Source organism: Orcinus orca, chromosome 3 (genome assembly GCF_937001465.1).
Source record: "Orcinus orca chromosome 3, mOrcOrc1.1, whole genome shotgun sequence".
In the NCBI taxonomy this organism is placed as follows: domain Eukaryota; kingdom Metazoa; phylum Chordata; class Mammalia; order Artiodactyla; family Delphinidae; genus Orcinus; species Orcinus orca.
The window spans coordinates 10,299,832-10,324,682 of NC_064561.1; positions in this window are offsets into that span (position 1 = coordinate 10,299,832).

The following is a 24,851-nucleotide window of genomic DNA, read 5'->3' on the forward strand; positions in this document are numbered from 1 at the left end:
AGATTCCACACATAAGCGATATCATATGATACTTGTCTTTGTCTGGCTTACTTCACTTAGTATGATAATCTATCTCTAGGTCTATCCATGTTGCTGCAAATAACATTATTTCATTCTTTTTTTACAGCTGAGTAATATTCCATTGTATATATGTACCACATCTTTATCTATTCATCTGTCGATGGACATTTAGGTTGTTTCCATGTCTTGGCTATTGTGAATAGTGCTGCAATGAATATTGGGGTGCATGTATCTTTTCAAAGTATGGTTTTCTACAGATACATGCCCAGGAGTGGGGTTGCTGGATCATATGTTAGCTTTATTTTTAGTTTTTTAAGGAACCTCAATACTGTTCTCCATAGGGGCTGCACCAATTTACATTCCCACCAACAGTGTAGAGGATTCCCTTTTATCCACACCCTCTCCAGCATTTGTTATTTGTAGACATTTTAAAGACAGCCATTCTAACCAGTGTGAGGTGGTACCTCATTGTAGTTTTGATAGCATGTGCCTAATAATCAGCGGATGTACTTTTTCTACTGGAGTTTTATGAAATCTAAATACAGATCAAGAGTTCAGATTACAAATCTAGCATCCGAAATGAGATGCTCTATAAAGTTTAAAATGCATACCGGATTTAGAAGATGTAGTATGAGAAAATAATGTAAAATATCTCCTTAGTCATTTTATACTAGTTACTGATTGAAATGATAACTATTTGGATATACTGGTTAAATAAAATAGATGATGAAAATGAACAGCACCAGTGTCTTTTTACTCTTTTAATGTGGCTACTGGAAAATCTCCAATTACGTATGTGACTTGGGTTCTTGGGTTCTCTTTCTATTGGATAACACTGGTCTGGGATCTGAGTGCTCCCCACTATAAATAATGTTAATTATTTAAGATATTATTCTTATTATTTAATCTTAATCATCTTAACTATAAATACCTTTGCCTCTCTTTGTTCTGTCTCCCCCGGCTTGGCAGTTCCTGCACCAATGACAAGGATGGGGTGGGATCCATATTCCCTTCTCTACCCTTGACGATGCTGAGCTATGTCAGCAAGACCACTTGGGATTGGGGGAAGATGAGGGCAGGTCTCTGGATGCTCTTCTCTCAGAGGTCTGCCTGCCCTTCTGTGGGGACATGGAGAGAACAGCAGGGTCAGAGAAGGGGCAAAGCAACCTCTGGCTTCTGCTGGACCCAGAATGACTGTGTGGCCTGAGCCAGCTTTGCTTTCCGATGGCATTGCTGGGGGAAGAAGGGAAACGTCAGGGCTGGGCTGGGCTGCCTGAGCAAGACGGAAGGCTGAGGATACTGCCTGGGCAGAAAGGGAGAGAGAAGCTAGTGGTAGAGGCACAATAAGAGAAGCAGGAGGAGTAACCCACACGGTCGGTCGTCACTGAACCTGCAGGAGCAGTGGGTTTTGAGGGCAAGGGAGAGAGTACCATATACATGTCATATAAAAGGCAGAGGTAGGGACTCCCCTGGTGGTTCAGTGGTTAAGACTCCACGCTTCCACTACAGGTGGCATCAGTTCGATCCCTGGTTGGGGAACTAAGATCCTGCTTGCGTGCAACCAAAAAAAAAAAAAGCAGAGGTAGAAGAAGCTCAGGAGAAGCTATCAATGATTCTTGAGACAGTTGTTTCCATGCAGGAAAATGGGCAAGGCCAGGTTGTCAGGCTTAGAAGTCAAGAGGGTATGAGACTGGTGCTAGAGGTAGCCTGGGTTCAAATCCTTGTCACTCCACAGCAGCGATAATGACTACAATAATAATAATGTTTACTGACCACCTACTGTATGCCAGCCATTAGAGAAACAGGAAGAAGAAGTGTGCCAGGAGCTAAGGGCGCTGACATTAAATCACAGCATTAACAAGCAGCATTTATTCAATGTTTTCTCTGAGCTCCTTCCTTTACAGGCTTTAATGGCTCATTTGGTTCTATGAGATGGTGCATTCATCAACCCATTTCACAGAGAAAGAAACTGAGGTGCAAAGATGCTCTATAATCACACAAGACTGCAGTGAGGCAGCTTATGTTTCCATTCATAATATGTTCAAGAACAGGCAAGACTAACAGATGGGAATGAAAGCCAATGATGTGCTGGGCATGGGGACATTGGAAAAGGAGCATGAGGGAAATTTCTAGAGCAGCAGTTCTCAATCAGGGACAGTTATGCTCCCCGGGGATATTTGGCACTGTCTGGGGACATTCTGAGCTGTCCAAACTGAGAAGTGTTGTCAAAGAAGACATACAGATGGCCAACAGGTACATGAAAAGGTGCTGAACGTCACTAATCATCAGGAAAATGCAAATCAAAACCATAAGGAGATGTTGCTTCAACCTCTTAGGATGGCTATCACCGAAAAGACAAGAGATAGTTCATAGCAGCACTATTCACAATAGCCAAGACATGGAAGCAACCTAGATGTCCATCGACAGATGAATGCATAAAGAAGATGTGGTACATATATACAACAGAATATTACTCAGCCATAAAAAGAATGAAATAATGCCATTTGCAGCAACATGGATGGACCTAGAGATTATCAGACTAAGTGAAGTAAACCAGACAAAGACAAATATCATATGACATCGCTTATGTGTGGAATCTAATAAAAAAAATACAAATGAACTTATTTACAAAACCGAAAGAGACTCACAGACATAGAAAACAAACTTACAGTTACCAAGGGGGAAAGGAGAGGGAGGGGAGAAGGATAAATTAGGAGGTTGATTAACATATACACTACTATATGTAAAACAGATAATCAACAAGGACCTACTGTATAGCACAGGGAACTATATTCAATATTTGTAATAACCTATAAGGGAAAAGAATCTGAAAAAGAATATATATATATATATATATGCACAACTGAATCACTGTTCTGTATACCTGAAACTAACATGATATTGTAAATCAACTATACTTCAATAAAAAAAGAAAGTAAAGAAAAACAGTGTTTAGCACCTTAAAATAATCATATATATATATGATTATTCAGCACCTTAAAATAATCATATACACACACACATATATATGTATAAATTGCTATAAAAAAAGAAAAGACGACACAACAAATGCTAGTTAGGATGTGGAGAAAAGGGAATCTTCATGCACTGTTGGTGAAATGTAAATTGGTGCAGCCCCTACAGTTAAAAATTTTAAAATAGAACTACCATATGATCCAGCAATCCCACTTCTGGGTATTTATCCAAAGGAAATAAAATCTTGATCTCAAAGAGATATCTGCACCTCCACATCATTGCAGCATTATTTACAATAGCCAAGACATGGAAACAACCTAAGTGTCTATCAATGGATGAATGGATAAAGAAAGCAACACACACACACACACACACACACACACACTGGAATATCATTTAGCCATAAATAGGAGAAAATCTTGTCATTTGCTACAACAAGGATGCACCTGAAGGGTATTATGCTAAGTGAAATAAGCCGGGCAGAGAAATACAAGTACTGTATGATTTCATATGTGGAATCTAAACAAACCATACTCAGTAATACAGAGAACAGATTGGTGGTTGCCAGAGGTGGGGAGTAGGGGGGGGAGGGGTGCAGGAAATGGGTGAAGGTAGTCAAAACGCACAAACTTCCAGGGAACAAAAAAACAAGTAAGAGGTGTGATGTGGGTGCTGCTGGCATCTAGTGGGTGTTGGCTGGGGTGGAAGTCAACATCCTACAGTACACAAGACAGCCCCTCCCAAAAAAGGATCATCCCACGCTAAACATCAGTACTGTGGTGGCTTGAGAAACCATGTTCTAGAGGAAAGGAATGTTCTATACCTTGGGCGGTGTGGAGGTTACACGTACGTAAAACTTCATTGAGTCATCCACTTATGACCAGGGCATTGTACACTTCAGTGGGTAGATGTTATACCTCAACAAAAAGTTTTTTTTAATTAACTTTAAATTTTTATTTTTTTAATTTAATTTTTATTTTATATTGGAGTACAGTTGATTTACAATGCTGTGTTAGTTTCAAGTGTACAGTGAAATGATTCAGTTATACCTAAACCTATTCTTTTTCAGATTCTTTTCCCTTATAGCTTATTACAGAATCTTGAGTAGAGTTCCCTGTGCTATACAGTAGGTCCTTGTTGATCATCTGTTTTATATATAATAGTGTGTATACGTTAATCCCAAATTCCTAATTTATCCCTCCCCCGGACCTTTCTCCCCTTTGGTAACCATAAGTGTGTTTTGAAGTCGGTGAGTCTGTTTCTGTTTTGTAAATAAGTTCATTTGTATCTTTTTTTTTTTTAGATTTCCCATATAAGTGATATCATATAATATTTAGAAATTTTTAGATGTAATTGGCAGAGGGCGGTGCTGAACTGAGGCCTGTCCGAATAATATTGGGCTAGCCAAAAAGTTCATTCGGGTTTTTCCATTACATCGCATGGAAAAACCCGAACGAACTTTTGGGCCAGCCCATAGTTTTTCACCTGAACAATGCGGACACGTTGCTCATTGGCTCCCTGCCTCCCTTCTTGCTCTGCTCCAAATCGCTCTCCACAGTGCATCTGTTCAGACTCTCCAATGTCCTCCTCATACCACATGTGGAATAAAATCTAAATTCCTCACCAAGACCTCCACAGCCCTCGGGTCTGGCTCCAGCCACCTCTTAGTCTTTTTTTCCCCTCTCCTCTCCCCTCTCTCTCTGATCTACCACACTGGTCTCTTTGCTGGAAGTTGCACATGTGAGGGCTTTGCAACCTCAGGGCCTTTGCACATGCTGTTCCCTCTGTGCCTGACTCGCCTCAGGACAATTTCTTTTCACGCTTCAGGCCCACCTCAGGGCCTTTGCACCTGCTCTTACCTCTGCCCGACTCTACACAACTGGCACCTTCCCATCCCTCAAGCCTCCATTGAGATATCACCTCGCCAGAGAGGTCTGCCTTCACCACCCCCCCCAAACTGTCCTGCCTTATCCATCATGTGCCACTTCATCATCCTCTTTTTATATGCCTCTCCTGCCCAAGCCAATTTTCTAAATTGTATCATCCATTTGTTCACTTGCTTATTGTCTCCATTTCCCCCTGGGGGGCAGGTCTGGGTCTATCTTAGTCATGGCTCTATCCCCCATGAATGACACACAATGGGCCCTCAAATACTTGTTGAATAAAAAAATAAAGTCCTAGGATTTCCTCAGTGGAGTTGAGAAGGGCACCCTATTCTATTTATTTTAGCTTTATGAGGGCTTAGCAGCCTTGGGAAATCAGCCTTCTGGGGGTGCGCTATGTGAAACCCTGTCCTGGACCCTTTCCATCCTCGGAAACTTCTACGTCATTCTTGACCCTCTGCCCCCAAACCCCACCTGAGTTCAAGCCTTCGTCCTCTCTGACTTTTTGAAACGGCCTCTTTACGCATCCTCTGCCTCCACCCACCCAGAATGACCTTCCAAAAATGCAAAACTGTCCATGCCCCGCCCCTGGTCTGAATTCTTCTGTGCCTTCTCATTGCCGTCATGATCAAGTCCAAAGTCCCCAGCCTGGCTCTTAAGGCTCATCTTGATCTGGGACCAGCCCCACCCCCGCCCCAGCGCATTCGCCTGAGTGCATTGTTTCCCCATAAACCAGGGATTCAGCAGCGCCAGAGCATCCTCCCATGCCCACAACATCTGGCATGATCTCTCCCCTCCAAGCCTTTGCCCAGGCTGTTCCCTCTGTCAGGACTGCTCTCCCTCTCTTCACCTGACACATTCCTTCAAATGCTTTGTTTACAGGTCCTGTGATTCATGAAGGGCCCTCGCTCCCCACCTCGGCCTCCCACAGACAGCATGCTTACCTCCCATTCCAGTTTCCAGAGCACTCTGTAACTTTCTCCGTGAAAGAGCTTGACCACACGATCACACATGTGGGTTTGGATCTCTTACAGTCCCTAGATTTGTGAATACCACAGAGGGTACCTGACACGCAGGAGGTGTGCAAAAAAATAACAGTAAAGGAGTTTCCTGACCGATTCATTTATTTACTTACCAGTCACCAGGCACCAAGCTCTGTGCATAAAGAGGTGAAGGAAACAGATCCACTGCACCTCCTCTGTGGTTTCTGTGCCTCTTTGATGCTTCATCCCCCTTCTGATCTTGGTGTGTAGTTATTTATATATGGTGTGCAGGACCCCTTGATGGAGCCTAAGCTGATTCAGTCTCAAATCCAGACACATCTGGGTAATGCTGGAGGATGGATAGATTGGAAGATTTGAGGTCTATTGATATCAGGCTTTCTTCATTTTGACACTATTGATGTTTGGAGCCAGATAATCCTTTGCTGGGGGCATGGTGGGTGGAAGAGGCTGTCCTGTGCATTGTAGGATGTTTAGCAGCCTCCCTGACCTCTACCTACAAAATGCCAGCAGCACCTCCCAAGTGGTGACAACCTAAATGCCACCAGATACTGCCAACTGTCATCTGGGAGCAAAATCCCTCTTAATTGAAAAACCTAATTGATTTATATTAATATCAAAGAATCTACCCCAAAGACAAAATCCAGTTAGCAAGAAGAAAAGTGACTCCAAGTGCAGCCCAGGGGTTAAAAGCTTAGAGTTCATACAAAAATTCATTGAGCTATCCACTTAGGATTTGTGGACTTTACTGGGTATACATTATACTTCCATATAAAAGAAAAAAAATGGAGGGTAATATGTTATATCTCTGTGGGGTGAGGTTGGTGATATTCTACAGTTCAAGAGAAATTTGGGTTACACCGAAGTAGGCATTTGTCCAAAGTTAGCAAATTACACCTGAGATCTGTGCATTTCACTTAACGTAAATTTATATACAAATATTGAATTCTAGTTAACTCTCTGCGTGATGAACTACTTAGAGGGGGATGGTACTGATAATGCAACTTCTTTGGAAGCATCAAAATTAAGATGCTTAGATACGACAGATAGTGGGATGAAGGGATGGATGGATCGATCGATCGATGAGTGGATGATGGATGGATAGACAGATGTGTGATAAAGCAAGTATGGCAAAATATGAAAGTAGAATCTAGGTGGTGGGTATATGAGAGTTCACAGCAACATTCTTTCAACTTTGCTGTATGTTTGAAATTTTTCATAAGGAGGTATTGGAAAACAATGCCTTGGGCCATGCATGTTTTTGTGCATAAGTTCTAATTCCTTAAAAAAGGGAAAAGATAATAGTCTATATGGATTTGGGGTCAGATTCACCTCTGACCATGCTGTGCCCTTTCTTACTCTGGACCTGCTTTTCCTCCCATCAACTTGGGGCTGTGATTTATTAAGGCAGGGTTACAGGCGCAAGTCCTGGAGTCAGACACACAGGGCTCAATCATGGCTCCACCACTTTGCAAGTGTGCAGCCTTGGACAATGACCTCACATTCTGTGCATCTCAAACTGGACAGTGGCGTTTGCAAAGACATGGATGGACCTAAAGATTTATCATACTAAGTGAAGTAAGCCAGACAAAGACAAATATCATATGATATCACTTATATGGAATCTAAGAAAAGAAAAAGATACAAATGAGCTTATTTACAAAACAGAAAGAGACTCATAGACATAGAAAATGAATTTATGGTTACCAAAGGGGAAAGGGGGGGAGATATAAATTAGGAGTTTGGGATTAACATATATACACTACTATATATAAAATAATCAACAAGGACCTGCTGTATAGTACAGGGAACTATACTCAATATAATAACCTATATTATATTTGTAATAACCTGTAAGGGAAAAGAATCTGAAAAAGAATATATATATATATATATATATCTCTGAATTACTGTGCTGTACACCTGAAACTAACAGGACATTGTAAATCAACTCTACTTCAATTTAAAAAAAAAGAATCATGTGGGTGGCAAAAAAACTGGAAGTACCTGTTTTGCAACACTGCCATTGGGGCTGAAATGAGAAACCTCTTCCCAGTGTAGCAAAGCTAGTGGTACAAGAGGTGGCAATAAGCACACTTATCTAGGAGTGTCTGTGAGACATCTCCTGCAATCGACCTGGGGCGAGAACTTGAGAGACTTCAGAAAAGTGGAAGAGGATGGTAGGGCAGGGCCAAGCCAAGGAAATATTTTCTTGCAATTATTTGCAATAAATAAATAATAAAATCTCTTCATTTTCATTCCTCCGGGTGATACAGCCTGAGAAATAGGAATTCCAAAGGCACATCTGCTCTTCCTCACTTGCAGATCTTGAAAGCAGGATTAAGATGTCCTCTAGGGAATTCCTTGGTGGTCCAGTGGTTAGGACTCCAGGATTCCATTGCAGGGGGCATGAGTTCGATCCCTGGTTGGGGAACTAAGATCCCGCATGCAGTGCAGCGTGACCAAAAAAAAGACTCAGCTTAAGGTCTCTTTTACTTAGTAAGTCCCTTTACCCATATTTTCTGAATTATATGAAAGTGGAAGCAAAGATGATTGAGGTTTCAAGTGTGGGTGACTCTGAGGGCAGAAGCCTCGTGTTATGGGTTAAATTGTGTCCCCCCCGCAAAGATGTTAAAGTCCTAACCCCCAGTACCTGTGCATGGGATTTTGGACTGTATTTGGAAATAGGTTCTTTCCAGATGATCAAGTTAAAATGAGGTCATGAGGATGGGCCCTAATCCAATATGACTGTGTCCTTATAAAAGGGGGAAATTGGGACACAGAGACCGACATGCACAGGGAGAAGGCCATGTGAAGGTGAAGGCAGAGATCAGGGTGATACATCTATAACACAAGGGTTGCCAAAGATTGCCAGCAAACCACCATAAGCAGGGAGAGAGGAATGAAACAGACTCTGTCTCCACCACAGCCTTCAAATAGAACCAACCCTGACAACACATTGATCGTGGACTTCTATCTTCCAGAACTCTGAGATAATCCATTTCTGTCATTGAAGCCACCCAGCTTGTGATGTTTTGTGACAGCATCCCTAAGAAGTGAATACCCCTGTATATAGCAACAAGGAAGCCAGCCATGGGGCAGGACGAGAAAGGGCAACGACTCAATTCAAACTAACAAGTTGTTTCCGGGGGCTGCGACACGCCTGGTGCTGTGCTAGGTGTGAGGATGTAGCAGTAAGCAAGAGTCACAGCCCCTGCCCCTAGGGTGCTTTAGAGTGACGGGAAGGAGGCAGGCAGTAAGGAATAGCACGCATGCCATTGTGACTTCAGGTGATTTACAAGGTGGGGATTTAGTCTAATCTGGGGACTTGGTGAAACTGGGGGTGGGGTGGGGGGAAGGAGTGGGTGGTGTGGAGACGTGAAGGGTGAGTAACACCAGACAAAGGGAGAGCAGAGGAGCTAAATTTAGACAGATGGGATGATATACCAAAGCCCAAAGACTTGAGTGACCTGGGGCAGAAGTTTCCTTTCATGGGAAGAGAGACCTGGGAAGAATCTAGAGAGCCAGGTGGCGGGGGCCAAGGCAGTGGACCCAGATGTGGTTGGCAAAATCATGGCCTCCCAGAGATGTCCACGTTCACATCCCCAGGATGTGCAAATGTGACTTTACATGGCAAAAGGGACTTTGAAGATGTGATTGCGTTAAGGATCTCGAGATGGAGAGATTATCTTGGATTACCCAGGTGGCTCTAAGTCATCACGAGGGTCCTTGTAACAGGGAAGCGTGAGGGTCAGAGTCAGAGAAGATGTGAGGAGGGAAGCAGAGGTTGGAGAGTCAGGGAGAGATTTGAAGATGATACACTGCTTTTTTTTTTTTAAGATTTTTTTTTTTTAATGTGGACCATTTTTAAAGTCTTGATTGAATTTGTCACAATATTGCTTCTGGGTTTTTGTTTTTTTTTTATGTTTTGGGTTTATTGGCCTCGAGGCATGTAGGATCCCAGTTCCCCAACCAGGGATCAAACCCACACACCCTGCATTGGAAGACGAAGTGTTAACCACTGGACCACCAGGGAAGTCCCTACACTGCTGGTTTTGAAGATAGAGGTAGGAGCCATGAGCCAAGGAACGTGAACAACTTTCTTGAAGCTGGAAAAAGCAAGGAACAGGTTCTCCCCCAGGGTCTCCAGAAGGAATGCAGCCCTGCTGACACCTTGATGTTAACCCAGGGAGACCCATTTCCAGACATTTGACTTCCCGAACTGTGAGATAATAAAATGGTTTTGTTTCAATCAAAAAAATGGGTGGGGGCTTCCCTGGTGGCGCAGTGGTTGAGAGCCCGCCTGCCGATGCAGGGGACACGGGTTTGTGCCCCGATCTGGGAAGATCCCACGTGCCGTGGAGCGGCTGGGCCCGTGAGCCATGGCCGCTGAGCCTGCGCGTCCGGAGCCTGTGCTCTGCAACGAGAGAGGCCACAACAGTGAGAGGCCTGCGTACCGCAAAAAAAAAAAAAAAAAAAGTGTGGAAGACCTAAATAGACATTTCTCCAAAGAAGACATACAGATGGCCAACAAACATATGAAAAGATGCTGAACATCACTAATTATTAGAGAAATGCAAATCAAAACCATAATGAGGTATCACCTCACACCCATTAGAATGGCCATCATCAAAAAATCTACAAGGAGAGGGTGTGGAGAAAAGGGAACCCTCTTGCACTGTTGGTGGGAATGTAAATTCATACAGCTGCTTTGGAGAACAGTATGGAGGTTCCTTAAAAAACTAAAAATAGAACTACTATATGACCCAGCAATCCCACTACTGGGCATATACCCTGAGAAAAACATAATTCAAAAAGATACACGTACCACAATATCCTTTGCAGCACTATTTACAATAGCCAGGACATGGAAGCAACCTAAATATTCATCGACAGATGATGAATAGATAAAGAAGATGTGGTACATATATACAATGGAATATTACTCAGTCATAAAAAAGGAAAAAATCTGGGGCATTTGTAGTGATGTGGATGAACTTAGAGTCTGTCATACAGAGTGAAGTAAGTCAGAAAGAGAAAAACAAATATCGTATATTAACACATATATGTGGAATCTAGAAAAATGGTACTTATGAACCTATTTGCAGGGTAGGAAAAGAGACACAGACGTAGAGAACGGACTTGTGGACACAGGGTGGGAATGGGAGGGTGGGACGAATTGAGAGAGTAGCATTGACATATATATACTACCATGTTTAAAATACATAGCTAGTGGGAAGCTGCAGTATAGCACAGGGAGCTCAGCTTGGTGCTCTGTGATGTCCTAAAGGGGTGGGACGGGGTGGGGGTCAGAGGGAGGCTCAAGAGGGAGGGGATATATGTATACATATAGCTGGTTCACTTTGTTCTACGGCAGAAACTAACACAACATTGCAAAGCAATTATACTCCAAGAAAAAAATTAACTGGTTTTGTTTGAAGGCGTTATATTTGTGGTGATTTGGGACAGCAGCCATAGGAAACTGATACACCAGGAGACTGACCAGTCAGGAGGGACTTCACGGGGGAGGTTCAGAGAACTGATGCCAGCTCCCCACAGGCAGCACAGAGGGATGTGAACGCCCAGCCTCCAAGAAATGTTTGCCAGAAGACCATGTGAATAGATGAGTCAACAAACAAGTCGGGGGCTTCCCTGGTGGCGCAGTGGTTGGGAGTCCGCCTGCCGATGCAGGGGACACAGGTTCGTGCCCCGGTCCAGGAAGATCCCACATGCTGCGGAGCGGCTGGGCCTGTGAACCATGGCCACTGAGCCTGCGCCCGTCCGGAGCCTGTGCTCCACAACAAGAGAGACCACAGCAGTGAAACGCCCGCGTACCACAAAAAAATAAAAATAAAATAAACTCTCATCACCATTGTCACCACTTTATTTTTTTGAGCACTTACCGTATACAAAGACACTTACTGGCAGGAACTTGTTTTATTTCTTTAAGCCTCACAACAAACTTAACAGTTACACAATATTTCCGGCTTTGTACAGACGTGAAAACCATGGCTCAGAGGAATCGTCTGACTTGATCAATCATTCAGTGGAGGAGAGGCAAAGGCAGGATTTGAACCCAGACAGGTCTGAATCCAGAGCCTGCATGCATGTACTTCAGTGTGCATTTGTTAAACAGATGAATGTACTCACAAAGGCATCCACAACCCTGCAGCTGAGCTGTCCTTCCCCAGGGACCCTCCTCAAGGAGGTGGTGGCACTGACATCTCTGGGAAGGAATCTTTGAGGAGTCCTTGAGCCTGGACATGCAGGGATGGGGACAAAGAATCCACATCTGAGAGGGTGAAGCCGCCCAGACTATCACCTAGGTATTCAGGACTATTCACCCATTTTCTTTCAAGGAAGAACTTCCCAAGAGTGGTCTTTACAATGGTGCCACAGTGACAGATTTTAATTACATGGAAATGCTCAGGTCTTGCCCAGCCTATAAGGACCTGCTACAACATTCCCCATGTGGAGTCTTTCAGCCTCTACTTGCATGCCTCTAGCGATGGGGAGCTCACTACCTTATTCAACTCATGATTAATCATGATATATCAAAACTCTTATGCTTAATCATGATAACATCCCTCTATTGGTCCAAATTCTGACCTCTAGAGCTACAAAGTCTTTACCTGACCACCTTGTCTGAAGTCTCACCCAGCCCCTTGCTCACCCAGTTCCATGTTCACTTTTTTCTGCCTCTATGAGAGCAGAGGCCTTGATCGTTTTGCTTGCTGTGCATCACTTGTGCTCGGCACCAGTGTGGCCACAAAGCAGGCGCTCAATAAATATTTGCCGAAAGAGTGAATGAGTGAATGAAGCTGGTGTCAACGAGACACGTCTGCTTGGTGCTTTAAGCTGGAAAACAAAGCAAGGGCAGGAGCTGGTGCCACATTCATCCCCAAATGTCCAGCACCACCCTGTGCCCAGCTCTTGCTGGCTGGCCAGGCAGGGGTCAGCGTGCACTTCCTTCATCCCTAGCAGAGGTTGTGTGGCATTTCTCAGCTGCAAGGAGGACTCCCTCCGGCTGCAAAATTGGTCTAGTGACTGTCATGCCCCACTGGCCTCCGTGGTCTCCCAGCCACACCTGTGGATGTCAGCCAGCTCAGGTAACACCATGAGGGGCTGCTGATCCCAAGTGGCCACAGAAGCAGCTGGGCAGGGCTGTAAGGAAGTGTTCAGGTGGGGCCAGACCAGGAGAGCCTAGGCAAAAGTGTGCTGGCTCCCCTGAAATATACGAAGAACTCATTCAGTTTCAGGGAGGTGGTGACTTAGAGGGTCCCCAGCCAATGGCTTTAGGGAGCCATCCTCCTGCTAATGATTTCTGTGAGCCAGGCACTGTGCTGAGCTTTTGCCATATGTTATCTCATTTCACGTTCACAGAAACCCAGAGGAGAGGCATTGCTCTTACAACCACATTTTATAGATGAAGATGCTGAGGGTCAACAGGTTAAGAAATGTGTCCATCAGATGAATGAATAAAGAAGATGTGATATACATATACAATGGAATATTACTCAGCCATTAAAAAAATTAAATAATGCCATTGGCGGCAACATGGATGGACCTAGAGGCTTATCATACTAAGTAAGTCAGAAAGAGAAAGAGAAATACCTTGATACCACTTATATGTGGAATCTAAAATACATCACAGATGAACCTATCTACAAAACAGAAACAGACTCACAGACATAGAGAACAGACTTGTGGTTGCCAAGGGGGATGGGGGTGGGGGAGGGAAGTATTAAGAATTTGGGATTAGCAGATGCAAACTATTATATATAGGATGGATAAACAACAAAGTCCTAGTGTATAGCACGGGGAACTATATCCAGTCTCCTGTGATAAAACTGAATGGAAAAGAATATAAAAGAAGAATGTATATATGTATATAACTGAGTCACTGTTGTACAGCAGAAATGAGCACAACATTGTAAATCAACTATACTTCAATAAAAATTTTTTTAAATGAGGCATTCCTCTATAAACATTCCCTGAATAACAAATACCCATCATTACAAGTGAGCCTGGCAAACAACTACCCAGAAGCAGCCAGAGTTGCAGCCCAATTCTTTTTTTTTTTTTTTTTTTTAGCGGTACGCGGGCCTCTCACTGTTGTGGCCTCTCCCGTTGCAGAGCACAGGCTCCGCGGCCATGGCTCACGGGCCTAGTCACTCCGAGGCATGTGGGATCTTCCCGGACCGGGGCACGAACCGCATCCCCTGCATCGGCAGGCGGACTCTCAACCACTGCGCCACCAGGGAAGCCCCGCAGCCCAATTCTTGAAGCTGCAATGTTACAAATTTTAAAATGGTAGCACTACCCTTTATTGAGTTGCCAGCTTATGCCAGGTACTGGCCATGCTAAATCGCACGCCTCATGACTACCCTCGTCAGTATTGGTAATATTAATGGTGGGGCTGTTTGAACTTTAATCCACATGGAAATCACTTGTTTAAATGCAAATTCTAATACAGTAGGTCCTGCTGAGATTCTTCATGTCTAACAAGCCCCCGGATGCTGTTGCTTCTCCACGGTCCTTGCACAGATTTAAAGCATGAGTATTTAGACAAAACTGACATTCAGTGATTTGGATGGATGGATGGATGGATGCCAAAGCAATCATTAGCTCCAAAAAACTGCAAAGTCTCCTTTTTCTCTATATCTACTTTGCCCTCTACAGTGCATCCTTCTAATAGCTTAAGGTGTTTCTTAACTTTCCATTTCCAGGACAAAGATCAAAGCCTGCCTCAGCCAGCCAGGTCCAGGCTGCATGGTCTGGCTGCCATCTATTTTCTTAGCTTTTTGTACTATTTACCTCCTTGCTCTCAGGGCTCCCACAACTTTGCCAGCCAGTGATTCTTTAAAGCTGCAGTGCTCCTTCTTACCCCAGGGTCTTTGCACAGACTGGTCTCTCTGTACCCAAGTAACTCCTTCTCCCTTGTAGCCAGTAACTATATCATACATTATGTAGCTCATTTAGTGTCTGTCTTCTCACTGGAGTGAAAGCTTCAGGAAGGCAGGGATTGTATCCATTTTGCTCACTGCTTGTCCCCAGAGCCCAAACAGTGGCTGGCAATGGACAGGCAAGGCAGTAAATACTTATTGAATGAACAAATGCTCTGTATTTAGAAATTACAGTCACACTTCTGTCATAGGGAAGAACAAATCTGACTCCATATTAGATCTGTTTCTTTTACTTTAACCTTAGTATTCCATGGCTTTTGCTCTGAGTTAAGAATGGTGCCTATAGCCTGAAATATATAGGATAGCTCATTCTCAAGGCTCTGACCATCAAGGGTATAACACTTTCCCATTCATGTAGAGATAAAAAAGTTGCAGAACAGAGAATAGCATTTGTTTTGTGGGAGGTTTACAGGAACATCATGACCTGACCTACATGGGCAGCTGCAAGAACAAAGGATTCCTGAACCAAGAAGTTTGCAACAATCAACCTTGCTCTCTCACCTTGCCTTATATATACACTACCAAATGTAAAATAGTTAGTGGGAAGCAGCTGCATAGCACAGGGAGAGCAGCTCGGTGCTTTGTGACCACCTAGGGGTGTGGGATAGGTAGGGTGGGAGGGAGACGCAAGAGGGAGGAGATATGGGGATGTATGTATAGGTATAGCTGATTCACTTCGTTATACAGCAGAAACTAACACACCATTGTAAAGCAATTATACTCCAATAAAGATGTTTTTAAAAATGCTTTGCTGAAATCCTTTGGGGAGTTTGGGAGTTTTTTTGGAACATAAGCACCCCCCTGCCCAACACCCCTCCTTCCCGCCTTTCTCCTTGCTTGGCCCTGCAATAAACCTTTCTCTGCTCCAAACTCTGACGTTTAGGTTTGTTTGGGCTCACTGTGCATCAGGCACGTGAAATTGCGTTTAGTAACACTTCTTGCTCAAGAGAGCCCAAGCTTTGGCTGACGCCGATTCTGAAAGAAATTTCTCAGATGGATCATTGCAATTGGGCCAGATGGGGTGCTGAGTGATGCCCAACAGATCGTGTGCACTGAGACATTGGTACTATAAATGCAATGTTGCCTTTCAAAGCATTAGATTCTGTAACGCCCCTGGCCGCAAACCAGGATTGAGGTTTCAACAGAAGATTTTGTTCAAGCTGGGTTTTCTCAAACTTGCCCTATGGATATTTGGAACTTACTGGATAATTCTTTGTTGTCAGGGTTGTTCTGTGTATTGTAAGATGTTCAGCAGCCTCCCTGGCCTCTCCCTACTAGATGCCATAGCATCTGCCCCTCTCTCCAGGTGTGACAAACAAATGTCTCCAGCCATTGCCAAATGTCCCCTGGGGGCAGAATCAGCCCAGTTTGGACCCAATGGATTAAAGCTTGCTGATGGTGGGCCATACCAATGAGGGATACAGGTTACTTTCTGGTGGTCTGGCTTGATCCAAGAATTACATTTATCCTATCTACAGCAGAGGTGCATAATAACTAGGGGAGTCGTGGATCCATTGGAGAATCTGATGAAATCTATTAATTCTCTGGGTGCAGAGAGGGGATGCACAGATACCCAAGCCCCTCCTAAATATTCAGGAAGATTACTGACCATCTGTAGTCTTATTTATACCCTACACAGGAGTTTATGGACTTCAGTCTAAAAACCCCTAATTAAAAAAAATTGGATAGTCTGTGCATCTTTGAGGCATTTTTCTCATTAATATAGTATTTATGCATGTAGACCCCTCCTCATTCAAAGTGAAAAAGGAATATAGAGTTACACACAGCAAGCTAAAACTTAAGTGAGGAGATCAGAGGAAAAAAATGAAGCAATGTCTAAAAACGTTTATGCCTATTTTTCATGTTAACAAAGCGCCTTATATTAAGTCAACATTGGGTATAACTGACTCTGAGCCAATGTAAAGGGAGAAATGTAACCTGCTTATATGTTCCATTGTCCTAAGGAAGTACCCCAAGATGAGGCCAATATTTTCCCTCTATTTTTCTTTCTCTCTCCCCTTCCCCATTTTTTCTTCAGTAATTTCCTCAGAGTGCAATTTTAGGCTCACCAAGGACCAAACATTTGAGTCCATAGGGAATTTATTGAAATGGTTTTGTAACCAACCAGGGTTCTTACACTCCTTAATTAATTGAAATTGATAAGAGGCCAGGCAGGAAATTCAGGCAAGGCTTGGAGTGCAAACAGGTAACAGGTTCCCTTGCTCGCTGAGGGGGGCAAGCTGATCCCTTTTATGGGGTGAGGGTAGAGGTGGGTCCAGGGGTCAGGCCAGAGGGGTGGTCTGCCCACCCTTTGGTGGTGCTGTGTGCAGTGTGCATGCACAGTGCCCTGCTTCTGCTCCCAACTCCTCAGAAGTGGCAGTTGGGTTTTTTGGTCTTTTTGTATCTTTTGTCCAGAAATTGCCCCAACTGCACATGCACGCAGTTATTTTTAGTCCCTTATAGTTTCTTTGTATTTTGTTGCGGGAGGAGAGGAGATGTGTGTCCAGGTGCAAGCACTGCAGCAAAGGGTCCCAGGTCCCAGGTTTCAGGTCCCAGCCTGTCTCAGTTTAAGCCTACTCAAAAAAAATTTTTTTAATACAGGAATTCCTAAATGCCAGTTATTAAATGCCAGCATGACTTTGAAAAGCCTTCTGGCCTGGTGCCTGCTGCCTAGCAGGATCTGGGTAAAGGTCATTGTTGTTGTTTAATTATAATAATTGTCATAACCACCCAGCAAGCTGGGTGTTACCCAGAGACACCTTACAGGTAGGGAAACTGAGGCTCAGGGAGAAGGTGTGGCAGCATCACAGAGCTAGCAAATGTCAGGGTGCTGTTTGTAGCATAGTAATATTCCCAGGAAAGCATCACAGTTGCAGATCAGCCTGGCATATCCTAGGAAATAGAACAGACTCCACGCTGATGATACAGAAATATGTGGGGAATAGATATAGTGCCCATCTCTCAAAGCCAGCAAGACTCATTTCCCTGCAACCAGAGGAAAGGTGTTTCCCAGACAGGTCATCACACACCTTGCTAAGTGCTGGGGTGACACCCGAGGGGGAGGAAACAGCAGGTGTGAGCGCCCAGAAGAAAAGAACCTATTCTAGGGCAAAGCATCCCCAGAGGGCTGGGCCCCTCCTGACTTGGGGCTAACTCACCACTTTCCTCTTCAGATGAGTGACCAGGGTCATGCACACACACCTGGGAGGTTAATGGGCTCAGCAGACACAGAGAAGCCTGATTTGAAGTGGAAAGCTTTTAAAAAATTAAACATTCAATGTTTAATTGAATGGGCCCCCAAGGCCCTTGAGAAAGCCACAGGAATGGGGCACATAATGTTCCCTAAAGGATAAGTTCTCAAACATGTATCCTTGCCAACACTTGTGGTCTGTGATACCAGCCATTCTAAAGTGTGAAGGGGGAATTTCCTGGTGGTCCAGTGGTTAACACTTCACGCTTCCACTGCTGGGGGCACCGGTTCGATCCCTGGTCAGGGAAATAAGGTCCTGCATGCCATGCTTTGCCGGCCAAATAAATAAATGAAATAAAGACAAAAGTAAGTTTAAAAAATAAATAAAAATAAAATAAAGTGTGAAGGGATATCTCACTGTGGGTTTTTTTTGTTTGTTTGTTTGTTTGTTTGTTTTTTCACGGTATGCGGGCCTCTCACTGTTGTGGCCTCTCCCGCTGCGGAGCACAGGCTCCGGACGCAGGCTCAGCGGCCATGGCTCACGGGCGCAGCCGCTCCGCGGCATGTGGGATCTTCCCGGACCGGGGCACGAACCCGTGTCCCCTGCATCGGCAGGCGGACTCTCAACCACTGCGCCACCAGGGAAGCCCTCACTGTGGTTTTGATTGGCATTTTCCCCAAGATTACTGATGCCCAGCACCTGTCAGCCATTTGTATGTCTGGAAAAATGTATATTCAGTTCCACTCTTTTTTTTTTTTTTTTTTTTTGGCTATAGAAGATCTTAAATGCTTTCAACACACAAAAAAAGAGATGGTAATTATATGATGTGATAGAGGAGTTAGCTGAACTCTGATGGTGATAATTTTGTAATATATCATTGTATCAAATCACTACATTGCACATCTTAAACATACACAATGTTATATGTCCGTTGTAGCTCAAGAAACCTAGAGAAAAAAAAAAAGATCTCAAGCATGCAGCTGAGAAATGGAAACTCCTGGGTGGGTATTTTGTCCAGAGCAAACTGAAAAGAAGGACACTCAGAGCAATGAAGAGCCTGGTGTTGCCCAAGCCTTTCTTCATGGGCAGCTAGCAAGCCCCAGGCTGGGGTCACATGTGACAGTGAAACCCCTTAGTTACGTAGTAGGCCCTTGGGGTTGTCCCTTCTGTGGAAAAATATATGCCTTTTTTCCTCCTAACAGCTGTTGGCAGAAAGGCCATGGAGACGGTCAAGTTTGGGCTTTAAAATCAGTCAAATCTGGGCTGAAACCCTGGCCTCTCTCCTTGCCTAAATTCTGCAATTTTTCCCAGGTCACGTAATGCCTCTATGACTCACTTTCCTTATCTTTAAAATGAAGATAGTAATAGGTGGAACCTTATTAAATTGTCCTTTTTGTGGCTGAAAACCAATATTGACAATTTCCTGTGATTCCACGTAATGCTTATCGCCTGAGGTGTCTGTGGGGATTGAGAGAGACCATTCACATGGTGTGTAGTCACTGCTCAATACAACAAAATATTAAAAATATTTTGTTAATTGTTTTTCAATGTTTTATTGATTGTATTTATTTAAAAATGTATGTAACAAATTTGCTATCTTAACCTCTTTTAAGTGTACAGTATATTGATACTAAGCACATTTATATTATTGTGCAACCATCACCACCATCCATCTCCAGAACTCTTCATTTTACAAAACTGAAACTCTATCTCCATTAAACGCTAACTCCCCATGACCGCCTCCTGCAAGCCCCTTGTAACCTCCATGCTACTTTTCTTTTTTAATCTTCTTTTCCTCATCCCACAGCTTCTGGTAAACCACCAGTCTATTCTCTGTTGCTATGAGTTCAGCTTTTTGTTGTTGTTTTGTTTTTTTAAGATTGCACAACTCAGGGAATTCTCTGGCAGTACAGCGGTTAGGACTCCAAACTTTCACTTCCTGGTCAGGGAACTAAGATCCTGCAAGCTGCATAGTGCGGGGTGGGGGGGGGGGGGGCAGATTCCACAACTCAGTAGCAAGAAAACCAAGTGATCCAATTGAAAAATGGGCAGAGGGCTTCCCTGGTGGCGCAGTGGCTGGGAGTCCGCCTGCCGATGCAGGGGACACGGGTTCGTGCCCCGGTCCGGGAGGATCCCACATGCCGCGGAGCGGCTGGGCCCGTGAGCCATAGCCACTGAGCCTGCGCGTCCGGAGCCTGTGCTCCGCAGCGGGAGAGGCCACAGCAGTGAGAGGCCCGTGTAGCGCAAAAAAAAAAAAAAAATGGGCAGAGGACCTGAATAGACATTTTTCCAAAGAAGATATACAAATGGCTAACAGGTACATGAAAAGGTGCTCTACATCACTAATCACCAGAGAAATGCAAATCAAAACCACATATGAGCTATCACGTCAAGCCTGTTAGATGGCTATTCTCAAAAAGGCAAGAGATGACAAGTGTTGGTGAGGATGTGGAGAAAAGGGAACCCTGTTGCACTATTGGTGGGAATGTAAATTGATGCAGCTACTATGGTAAATGGTCTGGTGGTTCCTCAGAAAAATTAAAAAATAGAACTATCATATTATCTAGCAATCCCATTTCAGGTATACATCCGAAAGAAATAAAGTCAGTTTTGATCAATTATCAGTATCATTTTCAGATCATGATAGACTGAATTTTCCTTCATTCAGAAGAAAGGGTCTGATCAGCAATCAGAGTAATTAAAGGCTCACCCTCATGCATTTAGGAGGAGCAGGGGAAAAGCTCAAAGTTGCTATTTAAATGTTTTTAATTAATTAATTTTTAAATTGAAATATAGTTGATTTACAATGTTGTGTTAATTTCTGCTGAATAGCAAAGTGATTCAGTTATACATATATATATATACATTCTTTTTTATATTCTTTTCCATTATGGTTTATCACAGGATATTGAATATAGTTCCCTGTGCTATACAGTAGGACATTGTTGTTTATCCATTCTATATCTAATAGTTTGCACCTGTTAACCCCAAGCTCCCAATCCATCCCTCTCCCACCTCTCCTCCCCCTTGGCAACCACAGCTGTTTAATTTTTAATTGGAAAGAGGTACCTTACAACTCTGATGAGAAATTTGAAAAGTTGTGTCATCAGTGTAAAAGGAAAAAATGCAGAATGATTTCTATAATATCATTACAAATATGTAAATGTTTTGGTAAAAAATTGTAAAAATAAGACACTCTCAAATACCCAAAAGATGTAAATACCCACAAAAGAACAATATAAAAAGTAAGAGCAGTCAGTTGCTTTTGTATGGTGTGGTTATGATTTTTTCCCTCTCTCTTAGTGGTTAGATTTTCAATTCCATAAACTCCTTGAAGGCGAGCTTACCCCAGGTGGAGCTGAGTGCCTGGTGCAATACCTGTTTGCTGAATGAATAAATGAATCAGTCCACTCAGTATTCGGTACCGGTTTGCTGAGTGAATACGTGACAATACTTTTAGGGTTGTGCATTTGAATGGAGACCTCTATTCAACAGGTGAAGAAAAATAGTCAAAATGAGCCTGTGTAATTAACCCAGAAAACTTTTCTTCCTCCTCTGAACTATGATAGTGACCATTTGTGTGGAATGAAAAAGCCCCTCTTCTGAGAGTCTTGGGTCTCCTAACCTGTGTGACTTTAGAAAAGTGAAAATGTTGTAAAGTAATTAGAAAGTGATGAGTTTTGAGTATTGATTACTTTTATTTTAATGTAACAACTATAACTTTATATCATTTTTAATAATGGTTGTGTGTATCAACTTGCTTGCAAGGTTATGGAGAATTTCACAACCGTCTCTTGCTAGCTGGTACAAACAATGCAAGAATTTTAATCTGATCCCTTCTGATTGAGGTAGGAGATAAATGCGTCCCTGGGCTGAGCAGCTGGAATTTGTCAAGCAGAGTAATTTGGAGCTTTGTCTTCCTTAGACACGCCAAGGACAAAGTTAGTGGCAGGAACTGAGCTCTGCTGGAGTAAAGAGATAGGACGACCACATCTATCACTCCTGAGGTCAGGGGAACCTCCCTGACTGCACATGTGCAGGAAGGCTCCTTGGGGGTCATAAAGGGAGGGGGCGCCACCCCATAATAGGTGATGTCAAACCTCCCATTAGCCTCTGCGCTGGAATCCATCTTGGTAAAAAGATGTGCACGCATATTGCGGAGGGCCTTGGACAGGTCAGGTGTGGGAAAAGAAACAAGATAACCTGCCAGAGGAGAACAAAGACCCTGAGAACTGCCCTGTATAATTGACTTAAATGCTTCTTTACTGCACTCCTCATTAGGGAGGACACCACACCCTTGCCTTGCTTCTGTCTTAAATAAATAAACTACTTCTCTGTGTGCTCTCCCACATATTGTGCTGTGCTAATAATAATAAACTTTGTACCTATTTTAACAATTTTTGCCTCCTTGAAACATTCTTGCTTTCAAATTGGGCAAGAACCAGGGCAACTTTGCTTCTAGCTTCTAGCCCCTCGTGGGACTAGCAGCTAGGATTCCTGGTTTTTATCCAGGCTCCCCAGGCTCATTTCCTGGGCAGGGAACTAATATCTCTCTTCAAGACTGCTCACTGCTGTCTCTCCGAGATCCTGGTCGTGTCACACCAAACACTCTCCTAGGTCATGGCATGCCTTCTTCTTATTATTTTATTTTATTTTTTCCCTAGCCTTCTGTTTATTTTCTTTAACAGCTTTATTGAGATACAACTTACATATGATACAATTCACCCATCTGAAATGCTCAATCTGACAATGTTCAAAACCATCACCAGTTTTAGAACATTTTTGTCAGCTCAAAAAGAAACCCTGTACTTTAACTATCACCCGCAACCCCACCATCAACTCCTACCCCTAAGAAACCACTAATCTATTTTCTGTCTCTATACATGGCCCTGTTCTGAACATGTTCATATGAACAGAATCATACAACGTGTGGTCTTTCTTGACTAATTTCTTTCACTTAGAATAATGTTTTCAAGGTTCATATATGTTGTCACATGTATCAGTATTTCATTTTTTTATGGCCAAGTAATATCCCACTGTATGCATATACCACACTTTATTTATCCATTTATTGATGGACATTTGGGTTGTTTCCACTTTTTGGTTTTTATGAATGGCGCTGGTATAAACATTGTAGTATAAGTTTTTGTGTGGACATATGCTTTTATTTCTCTTGAATATGTATACTTAGAGTGAAATTGCTGTGTCATATGGTAACCCTGTTTAACTTTCGAGGAACTGCCAACTTGTTTTCCAAAGCAGCTGAACCAGATAATATTCCTCAGCAACATATAAGCGTTCCAGTTCCTTCACATTCTCACCAGCACTTATAATCTGACTTTTTGATTCTAGCTATCTTCGTGGTTATGAAGTGGTATCTCACTGTGGTTTTGATTTGCATTTCTCTGATGAATAATGATGTTGAGCATTTTTTCATGTGCTTATTGGCCATTTGTATATCTTTTGGGGAGAAATATCCATTCAGATATCTTGACCATTTTTATATTGGGTTATTTTTATTATTTTTTTTTAAATTTTATTTATTTTTGGCTGCATTGGATCTTCATTGCTGCACGTGAGCTTTCTCTAGTCGCGGTGCCCAGGGGCTACTCTTCGTTATGGTGCGCGGGCTTCTCATTGTGGTGACTTCTCTTGTTGCAGAGCACGGGCTTTAGGCGCACGGGCTTTAGGCGCACGGGCTTCAGTAGTTGTGGCACGGTGGGCTCAGTAGTTGTGGCTCATGGGCTCAGTTGCTCCGCAGCATGTGGGATCTTCCCAGACCAGGGATTGAACCCCTGCATTGGCAGGTGGATTCTTAACCCCTGCGTTGGCAGGTGGATTCTTAACCACTGAGCCACCAGGGAAGTCCCTATTTTTATTATTGAGTTATATGAACTCTTCATATATTTTGGATACAAGTTCCTTATCAGATATGGGATTTTTGAATTTTTCTCCCATTCGGTGGGTTACCTTTTCACAATTATCTAGTTTTTTTAAAAAAAATTTGTATTGGAGTATAGTTGATTTACAATGTTGTGTTAGTTTCAGGTGCACAGCAAAGTGAATCAGTTATACATATACATGTATCCACTCTTTTTTAGATTCTTTTCCCTTAAAGGCCATGGCATGTTTTCAATTGCCTCTCACACACTCAGCATCTCTACACTCTAATGCCAGCCCACCTCTTTCTTTTTCTGAGGGTATTTCCAGAACCCAATACCCAGCTGAACATTCTGAGATACATCAATGACCTCAAATCCTATAGGGGTCCAACAGAGATGATTATCTCTCATGCCCCAATACTGCTCTTCCTTCTTCTTCTTTAATGATTCTAAAAACCACTCCTTCGTCCCAAAGACCCAGAAACCACCCTATCTTCTTCCCTACGCTGTACTTCCCCCAACATAACATCCATTGCTGTTTATTTCAGCCACTTGTTGGAGCCCCATGTCCCCCCTTATACCTTCAACCTTGTAAAACAAAAGAGAGACTGAGTTGTTTATTTTTTAATCTTTGTATCCCAGTGCCTACCAAAGTACCAAACTTAAATGTGTTTAACTAGGCATTCAATCCATCCAAAAGCCTTTATTGAGCACCTGCTCTTTTTCAGGCACTATGCACCAGGAAATGATAAGGCAGAAAACACAACTTTTCTTCTGGAGAAGTTTGCAGTCCAGGGAGCCCTCAGATGTCAGGGTCAAGGTACAATGCTTAGTGCTCCCACCTCCTACATCTAAACCCTATTCAAGCAACTTTCCCCAGGGTCACACAGGTGGTGAGTGGCACAGCTGGGATTCAAACCTGAGAAGTTTG